The sequence below is a fragment of the Podarcis erhardii genome, assembly GCF_964252035.2.
Source record: "Podarcis erhardii genome assembly, chromosome: 13".
Taxonomy (NCBI): domain Eukaryota; kingdom Metazoa; phylum Chordata; class Lepidosauria; order Squamata; family Lacertidae; genus Podarcis; species Podarcis erhardii.
Window position 1 is genome coordinate 53,435,378 of NC_138502.1, and position 20,223 is coordinate 53,455,600.

General features: G+C 51.0%; 1 protein-coding gene across 1 annotated transcript in view; it reads right to left on the bottom strand.

The window, feature by feature from the left end:
• The window catches only part of CORO1C (coronin 1C), a 65,059-nt gene extending 56,927 nt beyond the window's left edge, over window positions 1-8,132 (bottom strand). The window contains exon 1 of the mRNA XM_081835082.1: window positions 8,110-8,132. The gene's annotated coding sequence lies outside the window, so the exon portion shown is untranslated. The remainder of the gene's footprint in view (window positions 1-8,109) is intronic.
• Window positions 8,133-20,223: the final 12,091 nt, after the last annotated feature.

Consider the following 20,223-nt stretch of genomic DNA (forward strand, 5'->3'; position numbering starts at 1 on the left):
AACAATCCACAATCCCTGCTTCAGATATAACTCTGAGGTAGAAACTGACTCTCCTATATGCCAGGAAGGAAAAGTAAAGAAGCTGAAGTTGTCGTTCATAGTAGGCCATAATCTATGGCTTACCATTAACATGTGAATAAGGTAAGAACAACATAAAAGCAGGTCCCTACCCTGAGGATCCTACAAATGACATTTTGACAGAAGGAAACAGGGCATGGAGAGAAAGGCAGAACCAAAATATGCAAATAATTAAGAGTTATGTAAATTTACAATACAATCCCATGATTACTTTGTGTGAAGACAAAGAAATGCTTCTGTGTGACAGAGGCAGAACTGCTCAACACCTGCTTTACCTCTGTCTTCACCCAAAAGGAGAGTAATGCCCAACCTGGTGACAGCATGATAAGGAAGGCAAGGAGAGGGCTGCATTTCAATAGGGACAACTGTAAGGTTCTACACTTAAGCAGGAAGAACCTGCTGCACAAATATAAAATGGGGAACATCTGGCTTACTAGCAGTACATGTGAAAAAGATCTAGGGGTCTTAGCAGACCACAAGTTGAACATGAGTCAACAGCGTTATGCGGCAGCAAAAAAAGCTAATGCTATTCTAGGCTACATCAACAGAATGTTCCCATCAAGGGAAATCATAGTACCATTCTATGGTTAGACCACACCCAGAATATTGTGCCCCGTTCTGGGTGCCACAATTTAAGAAGGATATTGACAAGCTGAAACTTGTGCAGAGGAGAGTGACCAAGATGATCAAGTGTCTGGAAGCCAAGCCTTAGGAATGGCTGAGGGAGTTGGGAATGTTTAGCCTGAAGAAGAAGAGACTCAGAACAGATATGTTCTTCAAATATGTTCTTCAAATATGTTCTTCAAATATTGAAAGAGCTGGCACATGGAGCAAGCTTGTTTTCTCCTGCTCCAGAGGGTAGGACCCAAACCAATTGATTCAAGTTACATGAAAGGCTATTTTGACTAAACATCAGGAAGAACTTTAGGACAGTAAGAGCTGTTCAGTAGTGGACAAGACTCCCATGAGAGGTGGTGGACTTTCCTTCCTTGGAGGTTTACAAGCAGAAGTAGATGGCCACCTGTCATGTATGATCTAGTTGAGGTTCCTTGGTGTCCCTTCCAATTCTGCAATTCTCTGATTCTATGAATTATGACCTGCTGAACTCCACTGGACTTACAGCCTAGCAAGCATGGCAGGCATAGTCATCTAGCCTTCCCCCTTGTTCTTAGACAGCATGTTCCACTGCCTGCCACACACATTGTATGCAACTGACTAATATTTTCCCCTCCTCAAAAATAGTCAACAATCTAAAGAACAAAAGAACTGTATTCCATCCCACACAGAAGTGCTCACATTATTCTTAGTCATAAAATGTGCAATACTGAGGAAGAATTACAGTTTGCACCTCAACGGGCTTCTTCTCCGCAAAAGATGCCCATTCTTTGAGCAGCAGACTCAGCTGCCTAGTCCAGCCCTGCAACAGAGGTATCCCATGCCAACTGAAGGCATTTATTGCTATCTTCTAAAAACACTTCCCCCACATACAGAATATACTGCTGTATTCTTCTGTGAGGTATTTGAAGGGGACTTTTATCCAACTGCAAGCCTCTCTCCAGGGTTGCCGAGCAGTATGTGACAGCTTCCTCCTTTAGAAGGAATCCTATCTACAGAAGACAGCCATTATGAAACCCGCTTCAGAGTTCCTAAAAATTATCTTTACACTTCCTTTAACCCATGATTTCCCGGTATTCAGCTGTAAAAATTGCACACGCACCATTTCCCCAAACAGAAAAGCAGATTTCCTTGAGAATTCCTTTTTAACCCCTGCTGCTGCGCTGCTCTCCCTCAACCATCACAGGGAGACATACCCCACCCCAAACACCTGCAGCCCCCCATAAATGGATATCCTTCCTGTTCCCCTGACCACAATTTGCAACAGAGCACCAAACACCTGCCTGCAGCTTGGGGAGCAGCCTGCCCTAACCAGCAACTGGCTCTCCCCATGACATAACCCTCCCCTCCCTCCTCACTTGACTGCTGCCATAAAGCAACACACCCAAGTCCCTCCTCCGTCACCAGCACCCAAGTCTCCAATACACCCTGATGACAACCCACCCCCACCCCACAAAACACAGAAACATTATCGCCTGCACCTGCATGATACACCTCCCTCCCCAAACTGGAAAGCTTCCCACCACCCTTTCTCAGCTTCCTGGGCTACCTGGACTTAGCACCTTGAGTTGTCTCTCACATGAACAAACCTTTATGTTCCCCTCAGTTCCTCCCCAGCCACCCCACATGCCTTCCCTTCTGGCCCATCCAGGGTCTCACCATGACGGCTCCCACAACCCCCAGGCCTCTCATCCCAACCCCACATCTGCAGCCCCCACATCCCGCTAAACCCGACACCCTCAGGACAGCTCTGTCTCCAAAGAAGCCCAGGCTCTTTTAAAGGGCATCTCACTGCGGCTTACATAAGCTGCTTCAAGAGCCCCCCCCCCCGCCCTTTTTGAGTCAAAAGATGGAAATTATTTGAGCATGACCACTCGGACCACCTGACAATTACAAACCTCCCCTTCCCTTCTCCAGTTTCAAACCTGGCATGCTCTCACCTGCAGTTACAGATTTAGAAATGTATATTTTGTGTATCAGACATGCAGCATTTTTTTTTAATAAGGAAGATGCAAATGTCTTTTTTTTTTAAGCCTCCCCCCATGAGACCCACATATTCCAGACCAATAATCTGTTGCAAACCAAAATGCCTCGTTTTGTTGAATCCCTACGGGCACTTGATTCTGCAGGACGTTTCCTTGGGAGGCAGGAGGGCAACCTGCGGGGCGGGCGCGGGAGGGAAAAGGCCAGCCGCGCCGCTTTCCCGGGGGACCTGGATCCCGCCCCCCCCGGACCTCTCGGAAGGGGCGCGTCGCTGGGCACCAAGGAGCGAGGACCCCCCGCCCCGCCCCGCCCCAGAGGGACACGCGAGCGCGCATGCACATGGACACGCGTCCGCCTCCCCTTACCTCGCCCGCGCGCCTCCTTCCTCCTCGCCCGACTCCGACTGACTGACGGACACGCGCCGAGACCGGCCGCCAGGGGGCGGGACGCCCCACGCCCCGCCCCGACCACGCCCCGCCGCGCCGCGCCCTGCGCCGCCCCGCCCTCTCGCGTCGCCTCAGCCAACCTCATGTCCCGCCCTCGCGGAGGGGAGAGGCGGGGCAGCCAATCGCCGCCCAGCGCGGGACGGAAGGCGTCCAACCAGCGTCTCTCGCTGGAAAGGGGAAGGGCGGGGCTGGCGCGGCGCGAGAGGAAGCGAGGAGGGGCGCGGCGGCGGCGGCGGGGGGGGGGGGGGAGCGCGCGCCGGGCGCGGGCACGCGCCTCCCTTGTCCGCGGCCCCGCCTCCCCGCTCGCTCTCCCGCGCTCGCACACGCAACTCCTCATTCTCACGTGTCCGAGTCAGACCTCGTGTGTGTTCCAGGGACGTGGCCTGTATCTCGTTCTTCCCTGAGACCTTCGAGCGAAGAAGGGCTGGGCTAGGAATATGGCTCAGAAATGAATATTTCTAAGCCGTAGATACGTTTTAATCTATTTCCAGGATTGTGGGGTTGTGTTTTTGGTAAAGCCCTTCAGGGCTCTGGTCCTGCACAGTCTGTGTAGTTAATTCAGCAAAGAGCAGCGCTTTTGGAAAGATGGGTTGGCGTGAAAGAAAAGAGGGGTGAAATTAATACAGTACAGACTCTTGGATTATTGTTTTTTTATAAAAATTGGTAAAGGGGAATGGCCTCGTTCCCGAATCCCCGAAGTCTTCCTAAGCTGCCTTTGGCCCGAGAGCCCCCCGCCCAGCGGAGCTGCTCCGTCCCTGGGCTTGCCTTGGACTTCCTCGCTCCTAAGCCGCGAGAAGAGGGCCACATTCAGCGGGTTCAATAAGATCAGCAGTTCATAGGCACCCTGTATACCGCAGCTGATCTGATTGCAAAGCAAAATTACCGTAGATTTAAAATAAGCAAAATGCCCCCCCCCCAAAAAAAAATTGGCTTATATTTGCTGGAGCCGTTGTCTGTTTCAGGTGGACACTGACTCTGGCCTTCAGTACTTTCCTCTCCTATGTCTAGGGAGATTGGGTTAGGGAAATCGATAGCAAGAATCATATTTACAGTAGTGTGACTTGCTGTTGCATTCAGCTTTTGACCAGGAAGGGGAGCTATAGAACTGGAGTACTATCAGGGCTGAGATCTAGCTTTTAAAAAGAGGTGGTGGTGCAGGAAAATCACATGTGATGCATGAATATTAGTCATTTATGTACCAAAGAAATGCCTGTCATTGCAAGAGGGCAGCAACAGAGGATTACAAAGGATGAAAGAGGATTTCTCAGGGATGCAACATCCATTGACTCTGCCCCTTCCCAGGCACCCCAGCTCACCCCACCACCAACACGGAGGAGAGCCAGCAGCCAACTGAGGTTCTCCTCCCCCCAACAAAAGGCCTGCCCCCACTAACAAAAAATCCTGGCTACACCCAGGGAAAGACTCCTGTCTCAAACTGCAGAGGAGCTGCTGGTCCATGTAGACAGGGGCTGTGGGTCATTAGACCCTAAGAAGAGCCCTAGAATTCCCAGCTCCTGTCTGCCCCAGCCAGTGTGGCCAGTGGGCAGGCCTGATAGAGCTGGAGTCCACAGCCTCTAGAGGGCACAAAATTGGGGAAGGCTGATTTAAGGTGTGGGCACCGGACGTTAGTTATCAGCAATTACACTGGTGCAGGTGCATCCTGGCACTGGGAGAAAGTTTGCTTAAGGCCATTCCTCTGACCTGAGCCCTGCAGGGTCAGACCAGTTTCTCCTGGCAGCAGGGGCATACCTAGGGGGTTGGCTATGTTGCCCCCTGCCAGGAGGGCACAAAAACCGTGCATCCCTCTCTAGTTTGGAGTGCCTAGGGCCTGCCCACCCACCTGCGCACTCCCTGGGGGGCTGCCCTGCTGCTCTGGGTGCCTCAGCAGAGAGGGAGGGGCTCTGAGACAGCTCCTTTCCAGGGGCACAAGGGAGCCTAGGTATGTCTCTGTGCGACAGCAAATTCCTTTGCTGGTTTTGCCCAAGACCACTATGTGCTGTCTTCTCTCATCACCAAGGCAACTGAAAGGGGGGGGGGCACCCAGTTCTGCATATGAGAATGCTATACCATTTTTGGAATAAGGCGGCATCTTTTCCAACCAAAGAATAACCCAAGTATCAAATGCTCAGAATAATAGAACATCTGTAGCATCCCAGCTACAAACTGTGTGATGCTAAATAAATACCACATTGGGGGAAATTCTAGTTTAAAGCAGACAGTCCATCACTTCACAGGGGCTTAGTATTGCAAAGAGGCTGTCAGCAATGGATTTTTTAACAGATTTTCTGTGGAAAGGGTAAATGCAGAAGGCAGGGACATGGGCTGGCATTTTATAGAAATACAGAAAGCTGCCTTCTGCTGAGTCCGGCCACTGGTCCACTGAGCTCAGAACTGTCTGCGCTGACTCGCAGGGGCTCTTGAGGAACAGGGATCTCTTCCACCCTCCCTGGAGATGCCCTTGGGGGGGGGGGGGAGCCAGGGACCTTCTGCAGGAAAGCAGATGCTCTGCCACTGAGCTAAATTACATGGATGCTGCAAAAATGTGCTGGCCTGAGGAGGAGTGTCCATCCCATAACAGGCTTATGTGGAAGCTGCACTGAGAGTCACGCCATGGGACTCAAAGGACGGCATGCAGCTTTGCTACTCAGCTGAAACAAATAAAAATGCCTCATTTGCTGAGTCCACCAGACATAGCAGAAAAGTGGGCCAGATGTTTTGTCCGCCTGCAGGGCGGGTGTCATCAGGCCAGAGTTTTAGGACTAAAGTCTTGGGCTCAGTTCAGTAGAGTGAGCAAGAACCCCTCCCCCTTTGCAGCTAGCCAAGAAATACATACTCCGATCTAATATGGGGGAGGGCAAAAGGCCATCAAGTCCAGGTGCTAAAATTTCACAGCCCTCTGAAATTCCCAGTCCTTTGCAGGTTTAAGCAGTACTATGGTATTGCTGGTTTATCTGATTTATTTTCTCCCTTCCTTGATATTTAACTCACATCAGTGATCCCAGCTTTCTTTCCTGGTCAACTTCACAGGCAAAGCACACAAACAATCTCTCTTTCTCCCGACCCAACACACTAATTTATTCCTTCCTGCTGCTGGACATCCATTCTGAAGCAGAACTCTGTGCCACTTCAGCGATTTTGAACACCTGCCGATCTGAATACAAGATGCTCTCTTACCTGTTCCGTGTTCTTGTGCTCTGGGACCAAGATGGCGGTCAAGAGTTTTTTAAAATGCTCCTCCTTAGCCACTGCAAAGATAGGCAATCCTGCCCCAGTCACAGTACCCCTGTCTCACCTTTCTGAGCAGGTGGGGCAGCCTTCTCCCCTGCCGGCTTCCGCTTCTCAAACGTCTTCTTCATGTCTGCCACTCTGAGGGCTTTTTCATCCTCTTGTTTAGTTTTCCTTTGTTCCTGCAGCTGACAACATTCCCCATTTTCTGGGGGCTTTCCTCCAGTGGTTTTGCTTCTGCCACTTTCGCTGGTCCTGTTAGAGGGGTTTTGCAGGGTCACCACCATGGCTGCCGTGGCTGCCGTGGGCTTGAGGTTCTCTGCTGCTTCTGCCCCTTCCCCAGGGCTTGGCAAGCCACCTGCTTGGCTGTTTGACTCAAAGCCCAGTTCACTGCAGGCCCCAAGGTCTTCCCCACTCTTGCGGGGTTGGCTTCTCTCCCTGGGATGTCTTTCAGCCTCCCCCCAAACCAGAGCAAGGTTTGAAGCTGCCAGCAACTTTATCTGAAGGCCCTTGGCTCCCTTATCGCTCCCACGAACCTCCCTTGCCGCCTCTTCTACACCAGTCAGGGTAACATGACTGCAGCCGATTGCTGCTCTCTCAGGCCAAGCGGCACAGCTCGCCATCTGCATGTGGTCTCCACTTTGCCCATTGGGAAGAGCAATCAGTGGGCCTCCGGTTTCCCCGTGGTTTTGTAGCGGAGGGCCTTCCATCTCTCCATTTCTTGGCTCCTCTGGAGAATCCAGGGAACTCAGGAAGCCAGCCTTGGTTTCCTCGCCAGGGGAGTTCAGCATCAGCTTATTCACTTGCCTGTTCTCAGCGCTGCTCTCTGAATCTGAGCGTGTTAACTGCCTCCTCAATACCCCCTGGAAAGTGCTAGTCATATCTGCCCTCACAGCCTCCCTTCCTAAACTTTCTTGACTGCCAAAGTTATTTATTTGAACCAGTGGCCAACTGCACACTATCATTTCCCTTTTCCTTTCAGATTCTGGAAAGTCAAATGGGTGGGTTTCGCCCTCTTGGGTCATGATGCTGTGCTTGCTTTCCTCTAGCCTATACCAGAGAGCCGTGGTCTTCCTGCCTTCTGCGTCTTCTGAGCGCTGCCTTTGGAGCACCTGCATAGAGGCTGGACTTTCCAGGCCCTTCCCATGCGCCTGCATGGCCATGTGTGGCGCAGAGAGGAGGGGCTCCCCTGCCAGCTGCCCCGTGGAAGCTGCCTCACCTGTGGCTCTCTTCATCTGCAGGTGTCCTGTGGAGACATGAACTCCACAGACTCCATCCCTGGGCCTGGTCCCCTCACACACCATTTGCTCATCCGTTGCCAAAACAAAGCCATCACATTTCACCTTTGACGTTTTCCTGGTGTGGGGAGCCTCTTTCCTTTTTGTGATGCTCTTGCTGTCGAGTGAATACCCCGAGTGCTGCCACGCAGGGGCTTCCATGGCAAGCAGCACACCACCTGGACTGCCTGGGGCAATGCCTGTGCAGTCAAGACCCCAACAAAATTGGGTCCCCAAATGTCATTCAGTTCAGAATCCTCCACATCAGCTTCCCTTGTATTTTTGGTGGGGGGGGGGAGGGGGACAGACGATGCACCCACGAGCCCACCAGTAGCTTGGAAACCTCTCTCTGTGGTTCATCAGAAGCTCAATTAACAACATTAACAACATCCAGGGTGGGTCACCCCTTGGAGAGTCACAGCATGCGTTTCTCTACCAGAACAGGACACACAAATATACTAAAAGAAAATGGATTTTTCCCCCACCTGAGCAAAAGACACATCCAAAAGTCCAGTGGATTCCCAGCTGCAAACTTCTTTGTCACAAGGCTGCATTACATTATAGCAAATGCCTTTCTCCTTCCCAAGAGCAGGTTGCAAGAAGCTTATCCAGCAATTCCCAGTGATTTGTCTTTTGGGACCAACCTCACGATGACGATTCACAGCCCTCCCTTTGCAGTCATTTATGGTCAAGATGGTTAGATCTCTACACATCTGAAACTGGCCCTCTGCCCGTGGCTTGTTGGAAAGACTGAAAAGCAGAGGAGCCCACACATGGGTGCCCTTCCGGCTAGGTATTTCTGGTTTGTTTGATTTTTAAAGACGACCTCCCTTGTCCCAATCCCCTTTTACGCAGACACTCCTTCCTTAGATGGTGTGTCACGCAGGCAGTGTAAGAGTGGACCTTGTTCTGGCTCCCAGGGATCAGAAAGAGGGGGGAGAAGGCATTTTTCAGGCAAGGAGGGAGATTGAGCCTGGAACTGTGTTGCAGAGATGTGTTACTGCTAAGCAAATGGCTGTGTCATCAAAAGTGTACAGGAGATAAACAACGAGCCTGGCAGCAGCCTTGGAAATAAGATTCCTCATGGATGCCACACTTACGAGGAAAAATGATGAGCATTTGCAAAGCCTTTCCTGCAACGTCATCCCTTTGGAGCAAGGCTCTGCTGATAATAAAGTCCTTTAAATCTCTCCCAAAGGAGAGTGTTGTTGTTGTTGTTGTTGTTGTTGTTGTTGTTGTTGTTGTTGTTAAAGCTCCAAAGATCAGCTGGTTTGGTGCTCTACACCTTCAGCCCACGAGGGGGCAGGGCTGTGTGCAATGGCTGCTGTCCAGACACACACACACACACACACACACACACCCAGATCTCCCTCCACTCCTTGCCTTTTATGGCTTGCTAGGTATGAGGCTTCCAAGACTCCCTTGCAGGGACAGAGCAAAAACACCAGAGTCTTGGCAGGGGGTCTGGCTGCTGCTGTTTGTGGAAGCCAGGCTGGTTCTCTGGCCCCCAGCTCTGCATCTGGGCTGGGCCCAGCAAGCAGAAGACCCCCCCCTTTCCCTCTTCATGGGATGTGATGGCGATGACAAGCAGGGTCTTGTAGCAATACGCCTCAGTGCCTCCCCAGCTCCTGCTCAGCACTTTAGTCAGCTTGGAATGAAAAATGCCTCACAGCAATATTTGGAGGTGCTTTGGGGGGTCTAAGGAGGGGCGAGTCTTTTCTTTCGCACCTTCCTAAAGCCTTCACTTGCTTAGCTAAAGCAGTTTGGAGATGACTCCAAACCCTAAACCAGAGTATTGCTATGGCGTTGGCGGTGGAGTCAGTCTGGATGACACCCCTGGTTCTCTTCCAAACCTATGGTCCTGTGAATATGAGACTAGAATCAATAAGCAAGGACTCTTGCTAACCCAGCTCAACCAGTTCCTTGGTCAAGGTCCTCAGCATCTTTTTTATATAAAATATTTTTATTGTTTTACATGACAAATTTCAATTTAAACGTATCATTCACCTTCACATTTAGGATTCTCAGAATCCCTTGACTCCCCCCCCCCCCACTTATCTGGTTTCATTGTCAATCCCTTTTCTCTCAGCTTATCCCCCCCCCTCCATTTGTTATACCGTATTGGCCCGAATATAAGCCACACTCAAATATAAGCCGCACCTTTAAAATTCGGGGGGGGGGAGGGGAGAAGAAAAGACAATACCCAAATACAAGCCCTTAAAATACCCTTAAAATTCTGCAGGCACTCAAACCCGTTCTGTTTTACCATAGGTCTGTTTTAGCAGCGCTATTGTAAAAGCCAATTTTTGTAAGGTTGCGAATTTAAGACGCACTTTAACTTTTCACAGTTGGAATTTTTGGGGAAAGTGAGGCTTATATTCAGGCCAATACAGTATCTATTATTACCGTAACTTTTTCCATTATATTTTGTCTTTTACAAGTATTACTCTAATCCTGCCAAAGTTTTTGTTTATAATGTTCTCTTAAATAGACTATAATTTTTTCCCATTCCTTCCTAAACTTCTTCTCATCCTGGTCTCTGATTTTCCCGGTCAATTTCACCGTTTCAGCATAGTCCATCACCTTCATCAACCATTCCTCTGGTTGGAACTTTACCTTTTTTCCATGTCTGGGCCAGTAGTATTCTGGCCCAGCATACATAAAAAGTCTTTTCTGCTCTCTCAGAATCTGTGTACCGAAAATACCGGTGTTTATATGAAAGTTGTTGTCTTGCCAAATGGAAGCTGGTTCTTTTAAAATGAGATTCAGAGGCAATACAAACACGAGTGAGTGAGAAGATTTTTAAGATTTTATTCTAAACAGCAAGCATTATATCCATTACCAAGCAAGCACTTCTATCTGCCACTGGGAAGCCCTCATGAAGTGGCAAAGTGACACCCCCAGGCAGTCTTCAGTTTTTGCATGACCCTCTGGCCATCAGTTTGTGCATGTAAAGGTAAAGGGACCCCTGACCATTAGGTCCAGTCGTGACCGACTCTGGGGTTGCGGCGCTCATCTTTACTGGCCGAGGAAGCCGGCGCTTCTCCCAAAACTATGCCCAACATCATCTGATTTATAGATAGTGTCAGGGGTTCAGGGAGAGAGACGCAGAGTGAGGGGGAAGGATTCCAGACTGACAAGGAAGAGGATGACAATGACCCAAGATTGTCCATGAGTCCATCCAGTGAATCGGAGGACTCCCAAAAGGGAGCCCCTCTGGTCAAGCCAAGGGGAGCTAGAGGGGGAAGCAGTCAGGAGCAGGGAAACGAAGGGGGAACCCCCAGTGGGAGTTGGAGAGCGAGACCGGCTGCTCCGCTGGAACGGAGTGAGGGGGGAGGAGTGACCAGTGTGTCAGAAGGAGCAGAACAGGAAGCAGAGAGGGGAAGGAGATCAGGGCAAAACGTCCTGCCGGAAGGGGAGGAAAGTAGTATTGAGGGCAGTGTAACTGTCGAAAGGAAGGTCAGGAGCAACGTAAGCGCGCCAAGTTCAAAATGGGAGGCGCGCGGAAATGAAGAGAGTCCTGGGGAGGAGCCTGGTCCCAAAGCCCGAAGGAGGGGGGAGGAGGCGGCAGAGGATTCAGCCTCTGGAGAGTCCCGAAGGGAGAGAACACAGGGGGGCAGAAAGACCCTGCGGAAAAGGAAAGAGAGAAAGAGGTGGACCAGTACAAGCCTCTTAAACTGGTGTCGAGGCGGGAGTGACTCAGAGGGGACTTCAGCGGTCTAAGGGTAACAGACGTAGGGTCACGGACCTCGGATGTAAAGCTACTAATGTTCTTCAATAAAAGCTTTTGTACATAAGCTGGAGTGGACTTTGGTCTCTTGTGAGCTGGGACCACGGGTGACTCTGACAGCAAGTCCCCTCTCTAAGAACGCAAAATTTTTTTTTGCAAAGCTCACGAACGGTGGCAGCCATGAGTGCGGAGGAACAGCTGATAACACTGCGAAGCGCAGTTACAGAACTCACCGCTGCAGTCATTGCATCTCAGAAGAAGAGTGATGAAGCGGAGAAGCGCTGCCAGGACCTGCAAATAAGGTGGGAGCGTGCAAGCAAGGAAGGGTTCCCAGGGTCCAGATCAGAGGGGATTGGACTTGGAAGGCAGGGGGGCAGTCTAGTCACCCACTTCGATGGGAACCTAAAGCACTACCCAAGTTTCAGAGCAGACGTCTTGTATGCACTGCATTTGCTTCGTAATGACTTTAAAGATGAAGAGGAGAAAGTGGGGTTTATTGTGTCTCATTTGCATGGGGAGGCAAGAGCTTGGTTGCGCAATTTGTGGCGCGAAGACGGCCCTGCCCGCCGCGATTCTGATGAATTTATTAAAGCGATGGACGCTTGTTTCCAGTCTACCGTGGATCTTGATCTTGCACGCAAGGAAATGCACGGGTTGCGGCAAGGGAGAGCCACTGTGCGTCAGTATCATTCGCGATTTTTCGCCTTACTGACTGTATTAGGCTGGGAGAAGGACTGCAAACCAGTGAGAGATTTGTTCTGGGAGGGTCTCAGCGGCCCCATAAAAGATGAACTTGCCAGGGGAGACAGACCTCAGACCCTGGAGGACGTCGTGCAGAGGGCTCTTGCAATAGGGGTACGGCACGAAGAACGTCCTTGGCACAATGAGGAGGGACGCCAGGCGCGTGCACCGGCAAGGACGCCTCCTTTTCTCCCCAGAGACTTCAGCCAGGCACATCCCTCACCTCTGGCGCGGCAGGGGGAGGAACCGATGGAAATTGGTGGTGCTAAGGCTCAAGCAACAGCCAGAGTTCCAGCATCCGGTGCAGTAAAGGCGAAGCCTCCTAGAGGGAACAGGAAATGTTACATCTGTGACAGTGCACTACACATGGCGAAAGAGTGCCCCCAGAGGCCCCAGAAGCACACTGCAGCCTTAGCAACAGTGGCAGCAGAAGTGATGCAAGAGGAGCAGCCTCAGGGAAACGACAGTGCCTGGCTGGAAGCAGAGCTGCTGGGGCTCAGCCAGGCGAATCTGTAGAGCAGTCCCCAGTGCCTTTGCAACGTACAGACCCTTTACCACCCAAGCCAACGGTGCAGCTCACTGCAACACTCCAGTTGCCGAACGGAACCACCCTGGAAGTCCCCATCACGATCGATTCTGGGAGCAACGCGGATTTTGTGGGGGTGCATTTCGTCAAGCAGCATCGCATAGCGCTTCTGCCCGCGACAACGCCTCTAAACATAGTCACAGTTGATGGCAGGAAATTGCTGGGAGGACAAGTTGTGCAACAGACGCCTCCCATGGAGATGCGGATTGGACATCATAGAGAAGTCATCAGCTTCAATGTCACCCGCCTGTCGGACACGCCTATAGTACTAGGCATGAGTTGGCTGGAGAGACACAGTCCTGCGATAGCGTGGTACCAACGGCAGATCACCTTTTGCTCATCGTACTGTGCTCAACATTGTATCCAGTCCAGCCAGGAGGAAGGGGCGGAGCAGCAGCTGCAACTTGGCATGGCGCAGGCAGTTCCTCGCAAGTACGAGAGTTTCCTGGAGGTTTTCTGCGAGAAGGAAGCTGACCGGCTGCCGCCCCACAGACCTTACGATTGCGCGATCGACCTGTTGCCGGGGGCGCAGCTGCCGACTGCGAAGCTGTATTCCATGTCTGAGGAAGAGATGCAAGAACTCAGGGAGTTCATAGAGCATAATTTGAAGCGTGGATTCATCCGGGAGTCCAAAGCAGTGGGGGGCAGTCCTGTGTTTTTTGTAAAGAAGAAAGACACGCCCCAGAAAAGACTCATTGTGGATTTCAGGGCCATAAATTCCATGACCAAGCCCAAGGCCTTCCCCATGCCCAAGATTGATGACCTCCTAGCGACCATGCGGAAGGGGAAGATCTTCACCAAGTTGGATCTGCGTGGAGCGTATAATCTCATCCGTATCAGGGAGGGCGATGAGTGGAAGACGGCCATGTTCACGCCTCTGGGCACGTATGAATACAGAGTTATGCCGTTTGGTCTCCAAAATGGATCTCACGTCTTCCAAGCCTTTATGCATCACGTGCTGGCGGGGCTCCTCTACAAGAAGTGTGTGTGTTTCCTCGACGACATCCTGATCTTTTCGGAATCGCAGGAGGCTCATGAAAGAGACGTGAAGGAGGTCCTGCAGAGACTGCGAGAACACAGGCTCTACGCCAAGTTGGAGAAATGCCAGTTTGATGTGACGGAGGTGGATTTCCTCGGCTACAAGCTGTCTGACAAGGGGCTGGCCATGGACAGCGTCAAGGTCCGCGCCGTGTTAGACTGGAAGAGCCCACGCAATCGGAAGGAGGTCCAGAGATTTGTCGGGTTCGCCAATTTCTACCGCAAATTCATCAGGGGTTTTGCAAAGGAGACAGCAGCAATCACGGACACCCTCAGTTCCAAAAAGAAGAAGTTCGCTTGGACGGAACAGGCGGAGCGCTCTTTTAGGAAGCTTAAGAGCCTCTTCGCTTCCGAGGAGCAGCTGATGCACGTGAATCCGGGCAGACCCATGCGAGTAGAGACCGACGCCTCAGACAGAGCGGTGGGAGCCGTGCTCCTGCAAGAAGATTCCCAAGGAAATTGGAGACCCTGTGCCTTTTACTCCCCAAAAGCTCAGCAAGGCGGAGCAAAACTACACCATATGGGACAGAGAGCTGTTGGCCATCCACGCTGCCTTCAAAGCATGGCGACACTTCCTCATAGGTGCCAAGCACACAGTGCAGGTCCGCACAGATCACAAGAACTTAGAGTATTGGCGCACGGCGAAGCTCCAGAGCCAAAGACACATGCGCTGGGCTGAATTCTTCGCAGATTTCGACTTCAGGATAGAATACATCCCGGGAGAATCCAACGTTATAGCCGACGCGCTCTCCAGGAAACCGCAATATCTCGAGGAAGCAGCGCCAGTGGCAGCCAAGCACATTTTCGCACCGCAGGCGTGGACGTGCGCTACCATCGCAGTCGACCTGGACGCGGTGCGACGTGCGTTGCAAGTAGATCGATTTGCACAATCCAAGATGGAGGCGCTGCGCAGGGGTTCGCAGAGAGAAGATGAGTTCCAATTACGCGACGGGCTGTTAACTCACAAAGGGGCCCTCTACGTACCGGGCGAAGAGCTCCGCGCGAGGGTTCTGCAGCAGTTGCACGACGCCCCCAGTGCGGGCCACTTCGGCAAGGAGAAGACAATAGAACTGGTGGCCAGGGACTTTTGGTGGCCCCAGATGCGGGGAGAGATAGCGGATTACGTCGCCAGGTGTGACACTTGTCAGAGGTCCAAGCCAGTGCACCAGAAGCCAGCGGGGTTACTGGAACCGCTGGAGACGCCACAGCAACCGTGGGAGAGGGTGGCGCTGGACTTCGTCACTGACCTGCCCAGCTCCAGAGGCAAGACGGCGGTGCTGGTGGTGGTGGACCTGTTCACCAAGATGGCGCACTTCATTCCTTGTGCGAAGGTGGCGACGGCGGAACAGACCGCCCAACTCTTCATCGATCACGTGTTCAAGGTGCATGGGCTGCCACAATCCATCCTGTCCGACAGGGGGCGCCAATTTGTTTCTACTTTTTGGAGGAAGCTTCTAGGTATCCTGCATGTCAAGATCAACCTAACGTCGGCGAGGCATCCGCAGACCAACGGCCAAGCAGAGAGAGTCAACGCGATCATGCAGCAGTACCTGAGATGTTACGCCAATCAGCGCCCGGCGGCGTGGGTGGACTACCTGCCGATGGCGGAGTTTGCCTACAACAACACGAAGCACGCGTCGACGGGGGTGACGCCGTTCTTCGCGAACAATGGTCGTCATCCCAGAACCTTCCCGGGGTTCGTAACACCGGGAGAGGGGGTGACGCAAGAAGCCGACCAGTTCGCAGCAGAGCTGCAAGAGGTGCACGAGGAGCTGCGGAGACATTTGGAGCTAGCCAAACAAGCATATAAGGTGCAGGCGGACAAGAATAGGAGAGTGGGAGAGGACATCCAGGTGGGGGACTGGGTATGGTTAGCGGCCCAAGCGATGCCAGCCAGGTCGTTGGCTAAGAAGAAGCTGGGACACAGGCAGCTAGGGCCATACCAGGTGGAGGCTAGGATTAACCCTGTAGCTTTTCGATTGGCCCTCCCCGAAGGTTCCAGAGTGCACCCGGTCTTTCATAGGTCGGTGCTCACTCCCTACAAGACCCCGCACAGGTTTCAGGAGTCTGAAACAGTACCGCACGCACACACTCAGTCACCCGAGAGGGAGGGGGCGCCCAGGGCCGAACCACTCAACGAGGTCACTGAGATCCTGGACTCGAGATGGGGGGTAGAGGGAGTAGAATACTTTCTAGCCAGAGAGGGTACCCCGGCCAGTGCCAATATTTGGGTGCCGGACTACGCTTTAGACGAACCTCTTCTGAAAGACGAGTTCCATGCACTTTTCCCGCATAGACCCATGCCAGCCGAGTATTTTGATGACTGGCTCTTTACGCCCACACTTTCAGACAGTACTTTCAGGGGCTTTTCTTCCGCCGAGGAGAGAACGCCAGAATCAAGCCCGCCCAGGGGATCGTGTTCGGGGGTAGACACAGAACCCTCTTACTGGTGGGACGAGCAACCAGAGGACGACTGGGGCAAGAAATGGCTGACGGGGCCTTGGCAGGCAGCACCAGACGAAGTAGCAATGGAAGAGGGAGCCGAGAACACCTTTGGCGAAGAACCCGCATTCGAACACACATACACCGAGCTGCTAGCAGAGGACATTGAAGCAAACGAACTGTATCCTGCATCTACCTCCGAGGAGCTGCGGCTCCCACGACCTGCCTCCGAGGGCCGGGAGGGGGGAAGGGGGGCTTCGAGGGGGGGATGGATGTCAGGGGTTCAGGGAGAGAGACGCAGAGTGAGGGGGAAGGATTCCAGACTGACAAGGAAGAGGATGACAATGACCCAAGATTGTCCATGAGTCCGTCCAGTGAATCGGAGGACTCCCAAAAGGGAGCCCCTCTGGTCAAGCCAAGGGGAGCTAGAGGGGGAAGCAGTCAGGAGCAGGGAAACGAAGGGGGAACCCCCAGTGGGAGTTGGAGAGCGAGACCGGCTGCTCCGCTGGAACGGAGTGAGGGGGGAGGAGTGACCAGTGTGTCAGAAGGAGCAGAACAGGAAGCAGAGAGGGGAAGGAGATCAGGGCAAAACGTCCTGCCGGAAGGGGAGGAAAGTAGTATTGAGGGCAGTGTAACTGTCGAAAGGAAGGTCAGGAGCAACGTAAGCGCGCCAAGTTCAAAATGGGAGGCGCGCGGAAATGAAGAGAGTCCTGGGGAGGAGCCTGGTCCCAAAGCCCGAAGGAGGGGGGAGGCGGCGGCAGAGGATTCAGCCTCTGGAGAGTCCCGAAGGGAGAGAACACAGGGGGGCAGAAAGACCCTGCGGAAAAGGAAAGAGAGAAAGAGGTGGACCAGTACAAGCCTCTTAAACTGGTGTCGAGGCGGGAGTGACTCAGAGGGGACTTCAGCGGTCTAAGGGTAACAGACGTAGGGTCACGGACCTCGGATGTAAAGCTACTAATGTTCTTCAATAAAAGCTTTTGTACATAAGCTGGAGTGGACTTTGGTCTCTTGTGAGCTGGGACCACGGGTGACTCTGACAGGTAGCTAACCTGTGTGGCTTGCCTGACTGCCTACAGATTATTCATGAGCCCCCTCTCCCAGTGCCTCACTTTCTTCAATCAATGTCTAACATCAGATAAGGTGAAGGTACCCAGCGCTATCACTTCCTTCCAGCAGATTAGAACTAGGAAATTAAAGGCTGTTCTTCAGCCATCAAAGAGCTTAGAGAGGAGGAAAATGAAGGAATAGGGGGCAGGAAGAGGGCAAAACTCATCAAAACACAAATATCTTCTGGATAGATTGCCCGTATGTTCATATGTTGCAAGTTTGTATACATCTTCAATCCAATCGTAGAAGGGAGCTGCCACATTTTTATTTTTCAAATTCATCAATATGTCTTTTTGCTTTAGTTAGGGGCACGGAGACTCCATTCATATTGTCCTTTTGCAAGGTTCCATGTACTGGGTATATAATTCAAAAGGATATTTTGCTCTGTAAATGTAAACTTATTCCATACAGTTCTGTTGATAGTTTCAGTTACCTTCTGCCAAAAATCTTTCAATATAGGACAAAGAAAAAACATATGTTTTAGAGAAGCATTATTCCTATTGCATCTCCAACAGTTAGATACCTTAGATAGCCCTTTTTAAAACAAATGTAATGGGGTCCAATATATTCTAAATATTATATTTTTGTTGTATGAGCCTCTCTTAGTTTATAGCAGGCCCTGCTAGAGAACCACAGACCCTATTTGGTAAAATACAAAATTTCCAATACTGTCTTGGTTTGACGCAGAGTGCAGAAAGCAAAATCAGCTAGATCTTTTAAGGACAGACAAATCTGGTGATCAAATTAGGAGTTTCTTAGCCCAGCAAAGTGCACATAAGAACGTCTTGAGAAGGAAAAAGGCGTGTTATGCTAATACATTTTGGAAAGATATTGGGCAAGCCATTATCAGGAAGAATGACAAATATTTATGGGGCCTTGTAGCACGGGGACTGAAGCAAACATGACTGATGGTAGAGGACCAAACCTCCACGGCCAAATGGGTTTCGCACTTCAGCAATATGTAGAAAAGAAAGTTTGAAGAGGGTGAAGCTGCAGCCTATGGAACAATGAATAAGGCAGCCTATTTGGCTCTGTTGTAGAAGCAGAAATAAGAAGTCTTCCTGGACTTGTGGCCCCACATGAAATGTATATAATAAATGACACAACAGTCTTTTAAAAAAAGAAAGAAAATAAAACCATGACAATAAATCAAAATGTCTAAGGCAGCTTTCTGAGGGGAGGCGGGTAATGCCTTGTGGCATTCTGCCTGTTTCCTGTCCAGAGCCCTTTAAGGACTGAGGGATGCTGATAATGTGTCAGGTTTTTTTCTTGCATGTTTCATTGCTTTCAAATTATTTTATTACTGTATTTCATTGTTAAAAAGCACTCTATGATTATTGCTGAATTGCATTGCTATGTATATTATAGATCAATAAGTGAATTTTAAATGGTTCCAGGAGGCACCAGCTGGCCATCCCTGCAGGGGGGATGTTAACAGGATGGCGTGGCTGCGCTTGCTGCTGCTTGGGGGGGCACTGGGGACACCCCCAGAAGTGTCAGCAATACTTCTGCATCAACTGGAGCCCAGGTAGTGCAAGACCCCAACAAGAGTTTGTGGGCTAATTCTCCCTTGATCAGTTCAAGAACAAGAAGAGGAGAGGGAAAAAGTCCCTCTCTGCCCAGCCAACTAAAACATATTTGGCTGCTGATTGTTGCCTGGCTTTGCCATGGAAACCTTCATAACAGGATATAAACTTTCAATCTGTTGCACACACACAGAATAAAACTTGCCAGCAGTTGGATAAATGGAATATCATAGGTTTTATGATGCTGTCTAACAATGGCTGGTGAGAACAGTGTTTTTGCTCCCCAGTGCAAAACAAAACAAAAGAAAAAAATGCCTTCAGTGATGCAAAAGTTCAACTAGCTTCTGCATCTGCTATTTCTGGGGATTACAGAAGAACCCTTGAATCAAGGTTTATTTAGAAATCTGTTTTGGTTGTTGTTGTTTTTTTAAATGAAAGACTCATGAAGGTTTTCTTTCGTTTGGGACTTTTTAGTTTAGAGAAATGGTGAGTGGGAGGCAACATGATTTTTGCCTGGCATGGAGAAGGTGGACAGATACCCCCCCCCCCCAATAACACTAGAACTCATGTATATCAAATGAAGCTGAAAATTGGAAGATTCAGGACAGACAAATGAAGTTTTCTTCATGCCGTTAAGCTATGGGGCATGGCTCCCCCAGGAGGCAGTGATGGCCACCAACTTGGATGTCTTTTAGAGTATTCATAGAGGCCACCAATGGCTACTTGCCACGATGGCTCTGCTTTGCCTCCAGTTGGGAGGCATTGATGCTTCTGAATGCGAGTTGCTGGAAAAACAGGAGGGAAGAGGGCTCTTGGGCTCGGGGGCTGCTTGCTGGTTTTCCACAATAGGGATCTGGTGGGAACAGGATGCTGGACTAGGTGGGCCACTGGCCTCATCCAGCGGGCTCTTCTCAGCAGATGTCAGCAGGGATCAAACCTGGGACCTTGTGCTTGCAGAGCCGGCACTGACCTTCTGCTCTGCTTCTCTCCATCCCCAGGTCTTCACCCCGCTAGGCGAAGGTCAACACACACCAAAGGGGGCTGCTTGCTCTGTGGAACAACAGCAAGAGCAGCCTGCACAGCTGGCCAAAGCCCAGAAACATGTCAACTCCAAACGGTAATTAAAAGCATTCCTCATTTCAGCTGATGACTTTTAAATGGTCAGTAAGAGACTGGTGAAGCACAGGGCAATCCTTGGCTAAGATAAACACTGAGAGTTTCTTTCCTTCCAGCATGAGGACAATTTCAGGCGTTCCAAAAAACCTCACCCAGGCCCTGGAGACAAAGGCTGGCTGGTCGCCTTTAAAGGCAAAATTTGGTAGGGCTCTTACAGGGCAGAATCCCTGTGAGATGGAAACAAAGCTGACTCATCCCGAAATTGTTACAAGTAGGTTTTTTAATCCCATGGTTTACAGCTAAAGAGTCAAGA